We start from the raw sequence: 18,460 nt of genomic DNA on the forward strand, positions 1-18,460 counted from the left end.
TTTTTTTGCTTGTTCTTTGGGGGGTTGTTTCTTTTTCTTTCAGAGAAGAGGTGTTTTGTGAAAGGAAGCCTTTCGAAAGCAGGAGAAATGAAGGGTATTTATAAAAATAACTAGAATCCTTCCTCAGGGCATCCTGAATAAGACATTCCTAACAGTCTTTAGTTCAATGTCAGCAACATAGGGGTTGATGAAGCATTGAAAAGGCACACCCCTCTCCATAATTAATGGGTAACTTCATATCTGATTACTTCAGTGGAGTGACAGCAAGTCCATGATTACCCCAACATCCGGAGAACTACACACACACAATATCTCAGAAGAACTACAAGTTGGAGTGAAGGTGAACAAATTTCAACTAAATGTTGAAAGGGTGGAAAAGTCACTGACAGTTTGAAGCAAGGTTTTATAATGAGAAATGTTGTGCAGTAATAAAAATGAGTGAAAATACTAACTTGTCCGTAGATCTCCATGCACTTCAGTTTGGATCTGTTCTTGCACCAGCTAGCGAATGCCATGGTCTGAGTACTGTCTCCCCAGCATTCAGCATGTGCTGTTTGTTTCTTCTCCCCATCTTCAATCATGAATAACTTCTGGAAAAAGAAAGTCTAGTCAGTCTCTGCTGTCTTTCAAAACCTGATGTCAACTACACACATCTCAGTGGTTGGGATTTATAGCACAAGAACACCTCACAAAGAAAAAGACAAGCTTCTATCTAAGGAGGCAGAGAGATGCTGCATTCTAGTTTAACAGATTTTTTGAGAACCATTTACAGCTTACAGTAGCCTCAGGATGAGTCTGGTGTCTGCTGCTTGAGGTCTCATGAACTCTCCACTCACTTTATAAGGAGCCAGGCATGAGATATGGGAGAGATCTCTAAAAAATACTGGTGTTCACTCTGGAAGTTAGTAGTGGGGACTTTTTGTACTCAAATGATAAGCAATCCCACCAGAGAACTTCCTCCTCCAAAAGAGATAATTTAAGTCTGCAATGAATGTTTTATTCTCTCAGTCATTATGAACCCAGGAAAGTGAGAGCTGGACTCCATGGAGCTGAGAACATGCCCTGCCTGACAGTTTAGCACCCTGTTTGCTTCCCTGCAAATGTCCCATCAACATACTGACCTCTGCCAGAGCTGTGCTGGGGAAAAATCACTTCAGGGGTAATGGACCCAACCAGCTCTGTAGTCATCTTTGAAGACTTCTTGCTCCAGCAGTGAAAAATTTGTCTCCTGGTAGCAGTATGGCATTCACATAATAACTTTTATTCTAAGTATTTCTAAAAATTGAAATTCCCATCTAGAATCAGTTCATCATCTCAATCAGAGCTATAAAAGCTTTACAAATCCAAGAGATAAACTCTTGTTTTTATATCTAATATAAAAATTGCACACCTCACAAGCCCACTTGTTCCTCACCCTCTGCAGCCAGGATACATCGATCTGCTAATCTTTCAAGCTTGCAGCAGCCAAGGCAAACACAACTGCACTTTCACTTAATTTATCATGCTCTTTTGCCTTGGCCACAGCTTACAACAGCCTTCTTGCTTCCTTCCTGCCCTGTCCCTTGGGTCCTTGTGCCATCCTACCGGGGCTCATTAGCTTAATGACTACAGCAAAAGGATTCTGTTCTTGCAGGTTTTGCTGGAGTCTCCCTGGTTACACACAGACCACTCTGAAAGCCCAGACTCACAGAGGAAATTCCAGTTATGACACAGAGGTTCAGCTTAAATCAAGAACAGCCAGTGGAATTACCAGTGCCTGTGGTACATGAGTTGTACATGTTTCTGCTCTTGCAGGACACTAAGTCTGGCAGATTCCAGTTTTCGCTTGCCATGCCTGCAGAAGACGCTCAGGAGAGATGCCTGCAGCCTGATGCTACCTGAAAATGCCACACGTGCTCTGATGCAAACCACAGGCTCTGGAGGGTAAATTCCTCTCTATACCGTGGAGCCAAAAGAGCCAGTGCTCCACCAGGAGCTTTGTAAAATAGAGCAGGCAGAGTGGTCACCTTCTCCACTTGTTTCCTGCCTTGAGCAACAGCACATTGTGCTCGTGCCTGGGGCCAGCCCTTAGCAGGTCCCTTCCAGCTCTGGTTCTGTTCTTCCCTTCTCGCAGACTTGTGAAGAAGTGAAATCTCAGCTGTCGGGGGGTTGGCGAGAGGAGCAGGGTTTCTAGGTGAGAAGAACAGGCCAAATGCTCTCTTTCTATCACCCTCCAATGTGCCAGCTTCACAAACCTGCTGACAGTCCTTGAGAACTGATGACATTTTTCAAAACATTGACAAAAATAGACAAGCGCTTCCTCCCCGCCATTGAAAAAAAAACTCATCAACTATTTCCACAAAGCCCTTCTGCTCTCCACTCTTTCTTTGACCACCTTCACAACCAGCTCTTCTCCACCAAAACATTTACAAAGACCCACCCAATATCCCATTGCTAAAAAAAATTCTTCTAGGGAGCAGCTATTTGACACCTCTATCCATTAAAAGAAGCTAACATTTTAATAGCAACTCCCATAAGCTGTAAATTCTGGCCCTGTCGCCTAACACAAGAACTCTTAGTGACTCCCATAAAAAGATTTGCTTGAGCAAGAGTTTAATGTAATGATTTAACCTAATGTAAATGAAGCCATTAGTACCTGTAACTAATATTGGAAATAAAGTTAAGTGCTCATTGAGCTCATAATTTCAAATTAAAAGGAAAAATAAACATGTTTTTAAAAATTTAATTGAAAGGATTCATAACTCACTGCTTGTCTTGGCTTGCTGTTAAAATACTTTTGTGTTTTACATCCATTTCAGTCTAGCAACACTACTAAATCAATTTATTTCTGTAACCTGAGTACATACACTTGCTATATATACACTGTCCTTTAGCAACATGCAGTAAATTGAACTGAATAAATCTAATTCCTTTTCTTTCCTTTTTAAAGATATATTTATTCCTGTACTTCTTGTACTGATCCTTTAAAACCTATAAATAAGCGTCTGTGTTGGATGTAAATGTACCGAGCTATTTATTCTAGTAGGGCAATCCAAATACTTTACATAACCAGGGATTAATACACCCATTATGAGCCATTAGTTGGCCTGGGAGTAAGCTTGCAGGATAGGAAGCATTTCGGCTCTTACACAGCATGAGTTTAATACTTACATTCAGCACATGCCTAAGTCCCATGCAGAACTAGAGCCAAAGTGGCTGATCAGATCAGGGGCATGAAGTCTAGCATCCTGAAGGATTAAACTCTCTCAGAGGAACAATGTTCTTGTGCCAGGTACTGAAATGCATGTGAAGAATCAGCTATCACAAGCAGAGTGAAACCACACAGTCCAACTAGAGTCCAACATCCAAAGGAATTCAGATTTGGGCTTCTACAGGAACTAGGTCTACTTATGAAACATGGGTCTTCTTCCTAAACTCCTTGGAATTTAGCTTTGTTTTGGATGGCTCAGATTTTAAAGGATTCTTCCTTTTTCTCATATCCCTCCACATTCAACTAGCTCTTCTCATACAAGCTATTACAGATGCTCACCCCTTGCTCCTTTTGCTAATTAAACATCCATCATGCTAAGCCAGAGCTGTGCAGAGCATAATTCTGCAGATTTCATTTAACACACATGAATTCTGCTTTCCAGTGACAGCCAACAATGCTTTAGAAGCTTCCAAGACCTCACATGCAAGCAAAGGATGAAGTCAGTGCTGCAGGAATTACAGTTGAATTGCAGTTCTGCAGCCCAGTAGTGTCTTTCCTAGGATTAGCTGTACCAACTGCCCAGCCTGCTCCAACAAGTCCAAGAGCACACCTCTATCACTGACAGCATTCCTTATCTTTAAAATAAAAGGTCACAAGTAAAAGCTATCTGTGCTGCAGCTCCCAAACCTAAATACAACATTTTTCATCTCCATATAAGATGGTACCATCTTCTGGCAGCAAGGAAAATAAGGAAAGTCATGTTAGTTAAAGAACTGCTATGAAGCTATGTAGAGTCAGGGGAAGCTAGGAATACACCAAGACTGTCTTTTGGGCTAGAGAGCACTGAATCCACTTTATTACTGGTATTTTGGTAGGTTCCTCAGTATTTTTGTACTCAGCTTATGTTGAACTGTATCTACTATAGCTCCCTGTTTTGTCTGCAGCTTAAAGAGACTCAAGAAGGGAAAGAATAAAATGAGGGGGCCGTAACGTAGGAACATTATGGTGCACTAAGTGCTGTCATGTAATTATTGCAAGAAGCATGTAAAAAAAACATTTTAAGTTAATGTAAAGATTATCTTAGTTGGAAAGAAACAGCATGAAGTTAACACCTGGGTCTCATTAATATGTATGTCAACCTGCTTTCAAGACAAGTAACACCATCCATGTAAGCCATTTAACATAAAAGCAATTGGAAACATACACAAACCAACTCATGATGAGGTTTTAATTTAACGTTTAGATCACAATTTTGGTTGTTTAAATTGAGCATTAAAAATAAATAATAATCAAACATAAATGCTTATTCAAAGCAAAAGTACCTCCAAAATCCAGTGGTTCTATAATTGGAGAATTGTTTCCATAATCAACATAGATTATGGCTTCCACTACATCCCTAGAGATACCAAGACTACCCATATTTGCATGAATTTCTTGAATTTCCAGCATTAAGTTCTAAACATTCTTACAAGCAGCATCCCAGGGACAGATTCAGAAAATTCAAGAGAAATCAAGAGAAATTCCAGGTTTCAAACAAATGAAAACTTCAAGTTCCTCCATTGGGTGGTTTGGTCTGACATTTGGAATATTAAGACCGTATTCAACACAAATGCAGAACTGCAACTTGAGCTGTAGCTTGCCCTCATCTGAGCAGAACCAGGTATGGTTACATTCAAGAAACGTGACACTCCAACACTGACAGTCTCAACTCTCCAATTCCAATCTCCGGTGACAACACCCTGACAGTTTTCTGTTATCATTTTCTTCATCTCCTCCTTCCACTCTCTCTGGTCCTTCTTTAAGACTACTTTCTGTTCCTGTGACTACGTTTTTATTTCAACAAAGAAGAAACAATTCAGCTTTCCATCCATTCCCCCTGATTCTGCTATGAGAACCATAAAGCTTGCTCCAACTTGAGACAAAATCAGGAATATTCCAGTACAGAAAAAGCAGTCAACTCCAATCTTTGTGGGTTTTTTTTCTGTTTTGTTTTGTTTTTTCCATTTGCTACGTTTTGACTATAGCTGCCTTATTTCTTTGATAAAGTCAACTCAGATATTTAGGAGAAGCCACAGCAGACACTATTCATACCATAATTAGCAGTTCTTTATGATTACAATCATATTTTATAAAGTTTCCCAATTTACAGGTTAATAAAAAAAAAAGATTTTATTCCCACACAAAAAAAGCACCTTGAATTAGTTGATTTGCCAAGAAAAGATCCCTCTCCCTCAAAAACAAAAACAACCAAACAGAAAACAAAACAAAACAAAACCCCTTCTTATATGTAATTTATTTTCAGTGTTTTTATGTATAGTAGCCTCGAATTAATGACTTTTATACTGGCATAACACCTATGTGTATGCTGCCCCTACACACCCTGGCTCTGCTATTTCTAACTTCATGCTAACCATAAAATTCTTATCTCCAGGAGAATAATTTAACAAATTGCTGTGATGTACATAATACAGGTAATAAAGACCTGGCAAATTTCACATTCATGTTAAGGTAGCCAGCTCTCTCATAAGCTTTTGTTTAGCAGTAACTGATAGACCATTATTAACAAACAGAACGAGATGCTGCAGCAAGTCATTTGGTCCAATTCCCACTCCTTGCTTATACTCATTGAGGAAAAATGAAGATCTGTGGAGTGCAGCCTGCCCACAAATAAGACTACCCATGTGAGATTAGAAAGCCCTCAAAGCAGGCAATCTAATTCTAAAATAAGCAACTAGAATAGGGAGTTCTGTGTTTGTGTTCTTCACTGGACTGTTTGGAAATGGAACAGAAATCATCCTTGAAACCTCCACTCATCCAAAGACAGGGTCATAACTCACCATCTCTCTAGAACATTTTTTTCCCTTTTTTTTTTTTTTCAAACTGCCCAGTTGGGCAGGATATTGCAATACAGCCAGTCAGTAAAAGCTGCCATGACAACAAACACGTGAACTTACTCAGAAGTTCAGGTAGCTTTTCAAACATTTAAAGCAATTTGGCTTGATTAACAAACATACCACATTCCCCCACTGACAAATGTGGCCAGTGCACGCTACCAAGCTGCAGTGGGCGAAACACCCCCACCTCCATGCAGCAGTAGAGTGAAGTGAGCTGGAGACAACATTAACAGCATCAGCAGTAACTCAGAGGGGCCAGCCTGACAGGGGAGAAAGTGGCTGTGCATCCAATCTTCTCCTGGCTCCTAATTCTCCCTGTCATACCGTGCCTCATCGTCACTAAGCATCAATCGCAGTCTGCAGTATAAACACTTCTCATAAAGGAGCAGAGGTAAATGGCCTGAATTTTCACATTAGTTTTTTTTTTTTTTTTTTTTCCAGGCCATGCACAGCTCATTTCAGTGGCACTTGCATGTTTCTGTTACTGCTCTTGGATAATCTTTTGATTATCCCTGTGTGATGCTCCAGCATCTAAGAGTGATCTGTTTGCTCAGCCTCGGGTCCTTAAATTTGGGAAACAGTCAGATCCATTTGGTGTACCAGCTAAACATTGTACTTCTGAAGTCTACACTAAAAAAAATTACGGAAGTCCCACTACATTTGGTAGCTCAGAATAATGCAATGTATTCAGTACCAAGTACTCATACGTAGAAGAACAAGCAGATATTGGCCTAATTCTTGGCATGCTGAAAGCTGAGATACTCGCATATATTCCGAGCATGTGACACTGTGGATTTAGCTAGCAAGGAGAAGCTCAGGAATAGGATCATGAATTTAGCTCTTTTGCCTGGTCAGAGTCAGATTCAGGCACTGTATTTCACTGCATAAATGAATCCTTATTTGTTTGCCCAGAAAGCTGAAGGGAAAGTTTACTTTGCTGGATATTTCAGTCTATTTGACTAACGCAGATTGTTAAGATTTCAGATGAAACTGAATCTTCTGTACTGGCTCTTTTCTATCAAAAGTCTAGTCTGTACTTTTTTTGTGATCTGAACTACTCAGAATTTTCACTGTTCTCCCTACTTTTTACTTTAAAATTTCCATTTTTAATGAAAGATACAACATTAAGAGACATGTTTCTACTATTTTTTTATAGCTAATTTATACCTAATACATACCAACACAAACAACAACAACAAAAAGGTAAGAAAATAGTTCAAAATGTTATATGATCACTGCTAGGAGCAGCTCAGAATTGCCTTGACAAAAAGCACATCTTTACGAAGCAGAGAGATGGATCTTACATTGCCCTCAAGTGCACAAGCACCATAACTGCTACCAGTCCAGCTTGAGGGCCTCAGGAGATAACACAGGAAAGCCAACGAAGGCAAGAGAAAACTCCAACAGTTAGCTGCTTTCTTCAAATCTCATGCCAAAATCTGTAACTACTGTTACACCACAGATCAGTTCTTTGTTCAATCAGCTAATGCTTTCTGCAGTCCCTGGGCTACAGCATTCAGGTTAAAGACTGTGGCCAAGCTGTGGATAAAACCAGACCACTAGTTCACGATAAAACCGCAACGCTTTATTTTTTTGCTATAATGGGTTAACAGTATAAAACACCACAGTTTTCCTCAAAAAAGAAAAAGTAAGGCTGTAAGGAAAAGTACTCTAAGCTGTTCACAGTGATTCTTCAGGGACAGGAAAGCTCGGAAATGGAGAACGAGAAAATGGCAGGTATTTTACTCCAAGATATAAAATTGAAACTACTTTGCAGCAGCCAGGGCTGCAGAAGCAGTACTAGAGAGAAGCAATCCTACCATCTTTTAAGCCAAGCACCTCATTGCCATGCCAGGATGGTTGGCCGAATAGCCAGCCCCCTGCACTCTTTACAGCTTTCTGCATCTCCCCTGCCTAGGGACGGAACAGTCCCTGCTCCTGCCGAGAACAGAGCCTGAAACTCTTCGCATAAATGAGAAAAGGGAGAGCTCACTTGTTTACTCTAGGCTAACAGGAGAATCAGGCTGATGCTGGCCCAACAATCCTGGGCTGCCTTATACATGTATGTATAAATAGTTAAGGCCTCAGAATCTGCCGTTATTGCTGAGTCTGGGCAGAGCAGCAAATTTCAGTCAGAAGCAGAGCTTTTACAACAGAAATTCTTCATCAGCACAACTCTTCATTGCTGGAAGGTAACATCTCTTCCACCTGAGAAACAGACTTACATAGTTCTGTCTTTCTGGGGACACTAATGAGTTACCGCTCTGGGGACTGTTCACTCAGATCTCTGTAGCTGGCTTTCTCTAAGCTGTCAGCTGCTGGCTGCTCCATAAATCCCTACAACTGAGTTAAATCCTTCAGGGTGGCACGTTCTCTATGTGCTATGTTTCCTGTAACTGCTTCCCCTTTGCTCAGATCTTAACTTTATTCTCTAAACTTAGACCCTCCACAGATCAGGCCATGAAGTACCAAAGACATCCTTATATATGAATTCAGGCTCTTCCTCCCACATAACCCTCACCTGCCATCACGTCCCTGAATATAGTTACCTTCACTCTGTCTTCTCAAGCCTTTACTCACACCTTTGTCTTTTATGGGCTTAGTAAGAAGCAAATCTGCTTTGAAATGTGGTTCCTGACATTTGTCATAGGATTTCATGCTTATTGCCTCCGAGTGACTCCAGATCAGACATGCTCAGTTTATAAAGAAGAGAGGGAAACTTGGAAAAGTCAATGCTAGCTCAACAGCGAAGCTGCTATCTTGTCTTCTTCAAATGGTTCTGCAGAATAAAGCATTCATTTTACACGTCTACCTGTAAAAAAGTACAACCATTCTTGTCCACAGGACTAGCAGGACCAAAATCCAATCTAAATTGAGTGTGTCAGTAACATTACTGGATCTGATTCCATAGACACAGTGAGCAGATGCAGTGCAAATGAAAGGCAAGTATTTAAACTCCTTGTGCTTTAAATTCACAGGACCTAAGTCTTAAGCTCACCCGGTGATTCCCTTACCTGAGGCCAGCTGCTAATCCCATCCATCTTCTTGCCCCTTCAATGATGATACCAAAACTAGTGCTAATATTAAAAGTTGTCTATAAATAAATTCCCATCTTGTTTCCATATCTGAACCTACCTCTTCCTCAGCCTGCTCCTTTCTCTTCTCTTCCTTATCTCCTGCGTCATCTTCCACCAACAGAAGCTGCCATTTCAGTGGTACTGCCTGCTGAACTGCTTTCCAAGTCATTGAGCAAACCTGTAGGAGAGGAGCAAATGTACAATTTTCATGAATTTTCACATGCAAGGCCATTTCCTTTCTTTTGAGTAATGTCAAGACTTGGACACTGCATTTTTTGCAATGCTAAGTAATCGGTGGGCCACTGTGAGCATGAGACCGTGCTCTCATGAGATACCAGTCCTTTGTACCGCTAGGGTGAAAATGAAGAGTTTTCCAAGTCACTGAGAACTAACGAAATCACAAAACAAACCAAATCACACAAGAACTGCACAAGACTCCCAGGACAAGTGGCTTGCATGTTCTGTGGTATGTGAAAGGACCGTTTTGGGCTGAGTGGTAAAGACATGATTCACTACTTGAGTTTTCCTTGGACATAAAAGGACAATAAAGGCTGCTACAAAGCCATAAAGAGCTCTAGAGGCAGATGGACAGTAAACATCAGGCAGTGAAGACTGAGAAGACTGAAGTTCAAAACTGAACAAATGAGAAGAATAGCAAAGGGGTAGGATAAATAAAAGATGATGCAAGACATTCAGACAAATAATAATAAAAAATTCAAGTCCGGAGGACACATGGGGTGCTATGAGTGTAGCAGTCTCAGTGGCTTGGAGAGATACAGCAGCCAGGCTAATTTATTGAGATAGAAAAATGACATTTTCTGGAACAAGCTAAATTATTTGCCTCAGCACTCCTGAAGGAGAAAAGAAGCTGACAGAAAATGACATGTTATATAATTCTCAGAGTGACAAGAAGGGGAACTAGCAGAGATGCAAGGGTTGGGGCCTATATATCCCTCCAGTACTTTTTGGCTGCCTAGGGCAAACCCTGCAGTTGATGAATACAGACAACATACCAATGACAAGCCAGAAGTGCTCTGCGATGGGGAAGGATTCTGTCTGATCATCTCCACGGAGCTCAGGACAGTCTCCAGGTCTTACTCTCCTTTGCTACAGCTTTTAAGTCTTCATTTCTGCCTGTACAAAGTGACTATGAAATTCTTCCAAATAAGAGTTCTCCTTTTTTCTTGGTGGCAGCTCAGCACTCCCTGTTCACAGGTATAAATATCTAGACAAGGTGCAAAGAAAAAATTCAGGCATGAACTTATGTTGCTGTTCATAAGGGAAGCAGGTCAGAAGCCTTTTCCAAAGTCATGTGAAGTTAACAGTGGGGGATCTGGCCTTCTGCAAGTTAGGTGCACCCCCTGTGAGCTCTGCCTGCTAAGCTGCCTTGCTCCTAGGTAAAGGGACCACTGCCTTCTAAATACCAATGGGACCTCAATGTAACATACATTTTCAGGAAAAAAAAGTGCTCCATCAGTCAGTTTTTCTCTTGGCATCAACAGCGGCCCCATTTTTCCCTTCTTATAACTCACTTCTGTTACAAAATAGCTCCCCTTAGTGACTGAGGGTACCCATGCACGTACCCTGTGCACTGTGTTATAATAACTCTGTTACACGAATGCCTGGAGGTTAGTGACTACCTCCAAGGGTCTCACTCCATACTTAAGCATAACCAATGCAACAGAGCCAAAACTCGTGAAAATAAACTAATTTTGAATAAAGAGGAACACAACAACCCACCAAAAAGCAGAATGCAAAATTATTTGTCCTGCTTTTCCAGGTTCTAAGAACAACAGTAATGTTCAAAGCTTGAGGTAAAAAACAGTTTTCTAGACTGCATATACACTTGGCATTTTACTTTCCATATGCATAGAAGAAATTTGGATCTCATGGTACATGGATAACATGATTTCAAAGAGTAACGTTATTTAGAGTTATTAAGAAATAGAATTCCAGACAAGCCTTATGAAGATCTGCTAACTACACAAGCCGAGAAATCTTGAAGTGATAAAATGCTTGTAGTGATGCTCTTGGAAGTTGTAAACATCCAGAAATTGTGTGTTCTTTCCGCAGAATTCTGACGGATTCATTTGTCAGCTGCCAATTTTCTGCCTACAGTGAAGAAAGCCACATCGCAGAGTGTTATTATCACACACAATGCAAGCAGGCGCAGTTACGTATAGACAGATGAACCTAAGGGGTGGATAATGGATAAATTACAGAATTTGGTAAATATATTTAAGAAAGAGACCTTAAAACGAGGGTGTTTGAATTCCCTCTTTTCAAATGTCAGCAAGTTAGAAGATCATGGCAATTGCTCACTTTAAACATACTCGAGAAAGTAATCAATAGAGAAGACAGAGTAATAACAGAGCTTAATTCAATATAAATAGACTAGGAGAATAAATCTCTCCCTAAACTATGAGATAAGTCTTTTCCCATTACGTTTCATTCTATGCTTCTAAAACAGCATGCGTGTGAGCCTCTGATGAGATATGAAAATTGCAAAACTAAGCTACAAGCACAGGTATGTGCGGAATTGTATGAGGAATGTAATAAATAAGAGGACATGCAAGACAAGGATAAATTTCTCCTCTTGACACTTTATAGACGCTCTTTTAGCTCTGCAGAAACTGAAGTGCACTTCTGACCTCACTGAACACAGCTGGTTCCCTCAGGGTAATACCCAAACCACGGGCTTCCAGGACTTTATCGGCACTACAAGCTTCCCACAGTAACCAACATACCTGAATCTGCAACTTTATACTTTATGAATCTGCGACATGTTATGGGGGCAGCTGTAGCAAACCAGTATGAGAAAAGGACATTGTTGTAACTCCAAGTGACTGAAAACAACCTAGATCAAAGCACTGGGTTCAGCAGGTAAATAATTACATAGTCTAGTTTAGCTGAAAGCTCGTCTTTGCTGGAAGGACTCTTACTGAGTCACAGGCTCTTTAAGTACCCAAACAATCCGCAAATTTGTGTCCCAACACATCAAACACAAATACCATTTTCTGGGCACAGTCTGCTTATTAATTATGCTGAAGTTCTGGTTGGGAACAAAGGGGGAATTGTGCCAATAGAGCACAGAAAAATCTGCACATACTGCCTATGGGATAGGAAGAAGGAAGCGAAGTGTATCCTCAATAGCCACAGGTTCCAAAATTTCAGAGTCAGAAGTAACAAAGGTTTATGTACATACTGCATTTCAGACCTGGGCTTATAGCAGAGGCACAGGAAGCTGACCCTGACCCCACCACGTACCAGAAGTTAGCAGGTATAAGAAGGTGAAGATGAAGAAAGTGCAACAAACAGCTGGGGCATAATACAGAAACACTGACATTTTTGTGATTTTTGCAAGTTTTCACAAAATGAGAAATTCAACCCTTACTCCAGAGAGACGGTGAGCCATCCCAGTGTCCTGCCCACCCCAGTACCCTACAAGATGAGCACTGCTTTGCACACTCCAGGCTGCTACACACCATGCAAAACTCAACGGCCAGACAAGTGAGGTGGCTTTCGTTTCCAAGGAGTGAGAAGAGGCTGAACAGATGTTTGAGCACAAGAACAGCTTGCAGCACAAGATCGGCAGGACCCCGGGCTAATCAATAATTTCAGGACAGCAGTATGTAACGGCACGTTGTGCTGGAGAGAAGAGCTGATCAATGCTTTATTATGCTCTTGCACTCGATATTGGATGCTGCAGGATGCTCATAGCTGCGTGCATTAGACCATGGTGCTTTTTGCCACAACATGAAACACACAGCAAAAAGCCAAGAGAAAACTGGGTCCGTGACTTTTCTTGTCAGTGGTTCTTGTTCCCAAATCATCTCCCAGCCCTGCTGGTTCAGCTGTGCTAACAGTTGCTTTGCAGCAAACCAGCTGCCTAAAACCATGGAGACTGACAAACAAATCTTGGTCTTGGTGACCCCGTCCAGCACCACGAGCACCATGCTGCAGACAAGGCAATGGAAGGAAATGCCATGTCTTGCTCTCTTGCTTCCAGTAGGATTGAGACAAGCCATAGGAAGACTAAACCCAGGCAGTAAAACCAAGCAACTTCTGTATATTCTTTGTCTTTAACATTCAGGAGCTACCCACCATGAAGTTCTGGATTCAGTCTTAATCTAGGTCCCCTCTAATTTTTGTCTCTCTTCCCCCAAAGCTCTCCAAGACAGCTGGTTGAGCAGAACAGCAGGCTGAGAGCAATTTCTGACAACACACACCAGAAACAGGCACAGGAAAAAACATCCAAAATAGCTCTAGTGGGTTTTACATACATCTCAAAATGTAATTGTGCCAGGAGAACTTTCCTGCATCCACTGACAGAGACTCCCAGCTTCCAGCTTCCAGATCAGGTGCTGGTATCTTCACCATCTCTCTGGGATTTTCCCTTACAGAAAACGTTGAACATTTCTCTGTTCCCTTCTAGAAAAGTGCCCATTTCTGACCTAAAAGCTTTGCTGCGGGATTGCTACTGGATGAAACAGAGTCTGGCTCTGTTTTGCCTGCCTTGCCCCGCCTCACATCCATGGTTTGTGAAGATAACGCAGAGATGATGAGAACTTGGGCCTGGGGCTGATACTAGAGGGGACGGAGTGCCAGCCAGCTGTCTCTCCCCCAGCTGGGTTAGCTGAGCAGTGTGGGCTCACGTTGGTGATGCAGAGAATCACAGGGAGTGCAATCCTCCACAAGCTGGTGTCAGTTACCTGCAGGCAGGGAATGAGTTCTGTTCTCACTCTCTCCAGCCCCCACCGTATTTTAGAGGATGTTTTTTTCATTCCCTCAAGGCACTGGCACTGATGGAAATCTAGTGGCAAGGTCTCCTCATTCATCTCAATCACAAACAACAGATTTTGACTGAGCAATTTACATCTGCCTCCCACTTTGCCTGCCTTGGTCCTTAGGGCTACTAAAGGTTAATTTCTATCAGTGTGAGAATGTCATTGCCTCCTCTAAACACATCCTTCCATGTGTGTTTTGATTGCTTTGTCAGTGGCAAGGCTGAGAATAGATCTCATTGTTATTTTTGCTCAAATCACTTATCACAGCCGACTGTCAGCTTCCTGAGCATTGCAAGCTCCAGCATTTGTGTGTTTATGAGCAATTTCATTACCCGGGATGAAGCAGGAACCCACCTGAAATGGCAGCACAGCAGTAGGGCAGCTAAATGATGGGTAGTTAGCCAGTGTACTGAGCGGTCCACCAAGGGATGGACACAAGCATTGGTTTGCCCAGCCATGGAGGGCAATGAAATAGGTGTTGGAGTGGGGCTTTGCTCAAAGAAACCCTACCTTGTGCAACATCCCATCCCACTGAGCTGCTTCCTGTTAGCATGAAGGCAATTCCCTGAGCTACGTGCTGAAACCCAACTGGAGTGTGAAACTGCTGTTTCCATTACTCCTGTCCTTTCGGCTTCCTGTTTGCCACATCTATTCCACTTTCATTAAACAGAGCAAGTGTTTGCACACCACAACACTAGCTGAAGTCATGCTGTAAACATAGCCCAGGGCCTGCAGTGCCAAAGGGTCTGACCCTGGCATGAAGGAAGGTGGGGTTCCTCATTTCTAGGCTCTAAGTCAGTCCCTCCAGCTCTCTGCCTAGAATCCCCACCTGAAAGGGAAGATAACACATCTGACGTACAGCTGAGGGAGGCTTCCAGAACTGATGTCTGCCAAGATGAAAGGCAGTTCCCAGCACAAAGTGCTGCTTCAAGTGTTGGCAGTGCACATGTCACCGGATTACCTTCTGCAGCTGCCTTGCAGACAGCCAGCTCGCTGTCCATGGTGGCAAAATGCAACTTTGCAGAATTATGACAGAGCATGGAATTGCATTCTACTGCACTTTGGCCACTCTTAACAAAGCTCCTTAGACTAATGTGCCCAAATTTCCGATGACAGAATGAAAACAAGCCTGCTGACTAAAACAGAGGGTGACCAACTTCAGCTGGGGTTCCAAGTGTTCCATGCAATGGAAACAGCTCAATAATTCATGCCAATCTAACACTGTCAGGGGACAGCACCTCTTTTGCCATTTGGTCCCAGAAATACCCTTGTGATTTGCCTAGACAAATAGAGTAATACCTTCTATTAGCAAGTTTGACTACAGACATCTCCTAGAGAAGCTGCTCTCCATGGGATAAGAAGCAGTTGCTCAGCAAAGCAAACAAGGAATACATGTAAAACAGATTCACATTTGTTCTCACCATCAATGAGTAGACAACAGGTTAAAACCTCAGGTTTCTTTCTGATATGGATTTAGGGCTCTGACTCACAAGCACTTTCAGGCTGAGCTGCAGCAGCTTTAGAGGTCAGGAATAACCAGCAAGAAGGGTTACATCTTCAGCTGGTTCAGCCAGTTCCATACAAGTTTTGGACCTTGGCCACTGCAGCTCCCAGTGTAGCACATTCACAGGCTGCAAGCAATGGTTTAAGTTACAGTACAGAACTGTGAAGGCTTAGGAGCTGAACCATTGCTTGATCTACTACAGGTGATGCAATCTCCACAGGAACAAGGAGGAGCTGGAGGCATTACCCCATATCAAGCAGCACAACTTGCTGGGCTCATGAGACCTCAGCGCTTGGATTCCTGCAGCAAGTCAAAAGGATGCTGAGACCTTGGTTGCTCCATCACCTTTGAAAATAAGATGTAGTGTCCTGAAATGCACCAAGATTTTTGAAAGTGTATTTTTACCTTTTGTGCGATCCACAGCCAGGTGCTTCTGGGGTTCAGATATGATTTCCTACTCTTTGCATCTGTTTGCCTGGATGCCCAGGGGGTTCTCTTCCAACCTGAATGTCACTTTTATAGGAGCTGTTCATAAGGGCCTGTTAAAATTTATGTAAGGTTCACAGCTGAATTCTACTAGGCCAGTTATTTTTTTGCCTTTTTCCTCCTTGGCCTTTGGAGACTAGACATAACACAGACTAAACACAGTTTTGTAGACGAAACATACAGCCAACAGTTTTCATACAGACTAAACACAGCTTTTGTAGACTAAACAGATAGACACAGAGTAGTTTTTATACAGACTAAACATAGTTTTTATAGACTAAACATACAGACACAACACAGTTTTCATACAGACTATTTTACAGAATAAAAAGTTGTTTAGATGGAGAAGGAAAAAAGCTCCTTTCTTGCCCTCTGACCATTTAACTCTTGTTTTTTCTTAGCTACTACCAGTACGTGATGTCTGAAACAAGCTAATTTCATCTGCTTTGCTGGGATGCTGCAGAACAGTACCAGAAGTTATCTGGAGACGCCTCAGGCTCCTGCTGTCACAGAGAGCAGGTGAGGAGCAGTAGCGTGTCCACCTACCTAACTGCTGGCATCTGTAATGCCGCCAAAATACAGACCTACACGTGGAGCACCAACAACTCCAGAGACGAGTGGGCTCCACGACGAAAAGGAGGCGGCACACGGAGCTCCTTCTGTTGCAGGCAGCCGTGTGCGGCCGGCGGGCGACACCGCGTGGCCAGCCCGGCCCCGGGCCCGCTCCCTGCAGGGACCAGGAGGGCACAGGGTGCAGGAGAGCAGGGCTGGGGCTGTGGGCTGTGCCTCCCCTGCTAGCAAGGAGCCCCAGTAAAAGTAACAGGGGGAGCCTGGGCTTTCTGCTGTCTCCACTGCGTGGCTGTTGTTGCTGCGAAGCTGGGAGCTGCGCTGGGTTAATTCCCAGGGAATCCACAATAAGCTTTCATTAGCCATCAAAGCCCTGATGCACGTAGATCTTGCAGCTCAGCAGTACCTGTATGGCTTTAGAAGGCAACCACCTGCGAGCACAGAGCATGCTTCCCAGGGAATCCCACTGCACGCCTGCAGTGCTCCACTCTGCGGGCAGCCTGACTCTGGCCTCTCACACCTTAGTGCCTCCTTGTCCCCCTCCCTGTCACAGTCTCTGAGCCCAATTCACGTTCTGGAAAGAAAAGCTGCCAAGCCTGGAAGTTAACTACAAACTTTAATTGCCTCCTGATATTAAAAAGTGGCCTCTGATTTATTGCAGCCCATCCTCTGGCTAACATTTTGCCAGAAATAGGTGACAAAGGGCTTTATAACAGTGCTGCTGTGCTTGTCAAGCTAAGGAGAGGCAGGCACGGGCACTACCACAACACGCGTGCCTCACGGGGACAAGGGGACAGGAGGGAAGGCAAACAAAGCCAGGATGCAGGCTGCGTTTGAATTAGGTTAGCTCAAAGCCTGTAACTACATTAACAAAAAGCAATACTGAAAATTCAACTGCATCCCTAAAATAAGAGACAGGAACTGCTGGAGTCTAATTCCGATTGCTGAACTTCAAAGCGAGGGGATTTCAGTCTTGTCTTAAGTGAAAAGCTCAATACACTCAATCCGGCCACTTCCACAAACTAAGCAGTGGCTTAACCCATCTCGGTGATGGATAAGGCTGGCTTCTAATGGATCGCTGTCCAGAGATCAGCTGCCTCCAGTCCTTGAACCCACAGTAAATTAAATGCCTAATGCTGCATTGGAGCCCACAACCAAAGAAATTCAAACAGTAAATCAAATTGAGAGAGTTCAAAGTCATCTTCTGTTTTTATCAGCCAGAGGTTCAGCAAAATTTCTTCACTGACATTTAGAGGCAGAAGCTTTGTCATCCCACCAGGGGCTGCAGACAAGCACAAACACGGGCTATTCCTTGGGCACAGAGGCAAGGAACGAATTCTTGCACAGAACTTTCCTACTGTTACCCAGGTAGGAAACACCTGGGTAAGATCCCCTGGGGATCTGTATGGTACATCTACAGGGCAAGCACCAGTCCTACCTTTGGCCTGGCTCACATCCTGCGTACATCTCCCAAAGGACACATCAGGGAGCTAGGAAAACCCACTGGTCAGACACATGCCATTTTGGGACTTCTTACTGGGACAAGAAGCTTTCCTTCTCTTATATATCCCAGACAGGGCTGGCCTGTCAAAGTACTTGGATTTTGGGGTGGTTGAGTTTGGGCCACGTATCTCAGTGGCAGATCCCAAATCTCTGTAACGCACATGGACTCAAAGCGCAATGACTCGGTAGAGGCAGGCTGGCTAGCAGGTCCTTTGAGGTGTCTGTAGCGGCAACTTCCCCCCAGACCTGTCTGTGACCCTGCTCCATTTATCTGGGGTGCAAGGTGAGCATGGGCAGGTGGCTTTAAGCCAGAACCAAGTCTTCCCTCTTGAGACACTCACTGTAACGTCTACCTGCACAGAGAGCACTCCGTCTCTCCACCTTCTAGAGCTCCCCTGCACCCCTGCTTGGTGTCACGGAGAGCTGACAGGACTGGCAGCTGAGCACATCTT

The 18,460-nt window shown here is 43.1% G+C and overlaps 1 protein-coding gene across 1 annotated transcript in view; it reads right to left on the minus strand.

Annotated features, from left to right (window-relative positions):
- Positions 1–14,933, minus strand: part of IL1RAPL2 (interleukin 1 receptor accessory protein like 2) — a 391,415-nt gene extending 376,482 nt beyond the window's left edge. The window contains exons 1-3 of the mRNA XM_084534710.1: positions 10,175–14,933; positions 9,220–9,339; positions 453–590 (exon numbers count right to left, since the gene is read on the minus strand). The gene's annotated coding sequence lies outside the window, so the exon portion shown is untranslated. The remainder of the gene's footprint in view (positions 1–452; positions 591–9,219; positions 9,340–10,174) is intronic.
- Between the last annotated feature and the right edge of the window lie 3,527 nt (positions 14,934–18,460).

The sequence above is a fragment of the Aythya ferina genome (genome assembly GCF_964211825.1).
Source record: "Aythya ferina genome assembly, chromosome: 13".
Lineage (NCBI taxonomy): Eukaryota > Metazoa > Chordata > Aves > Anseriformes > Anatidae > Aythya > Aythya ferina.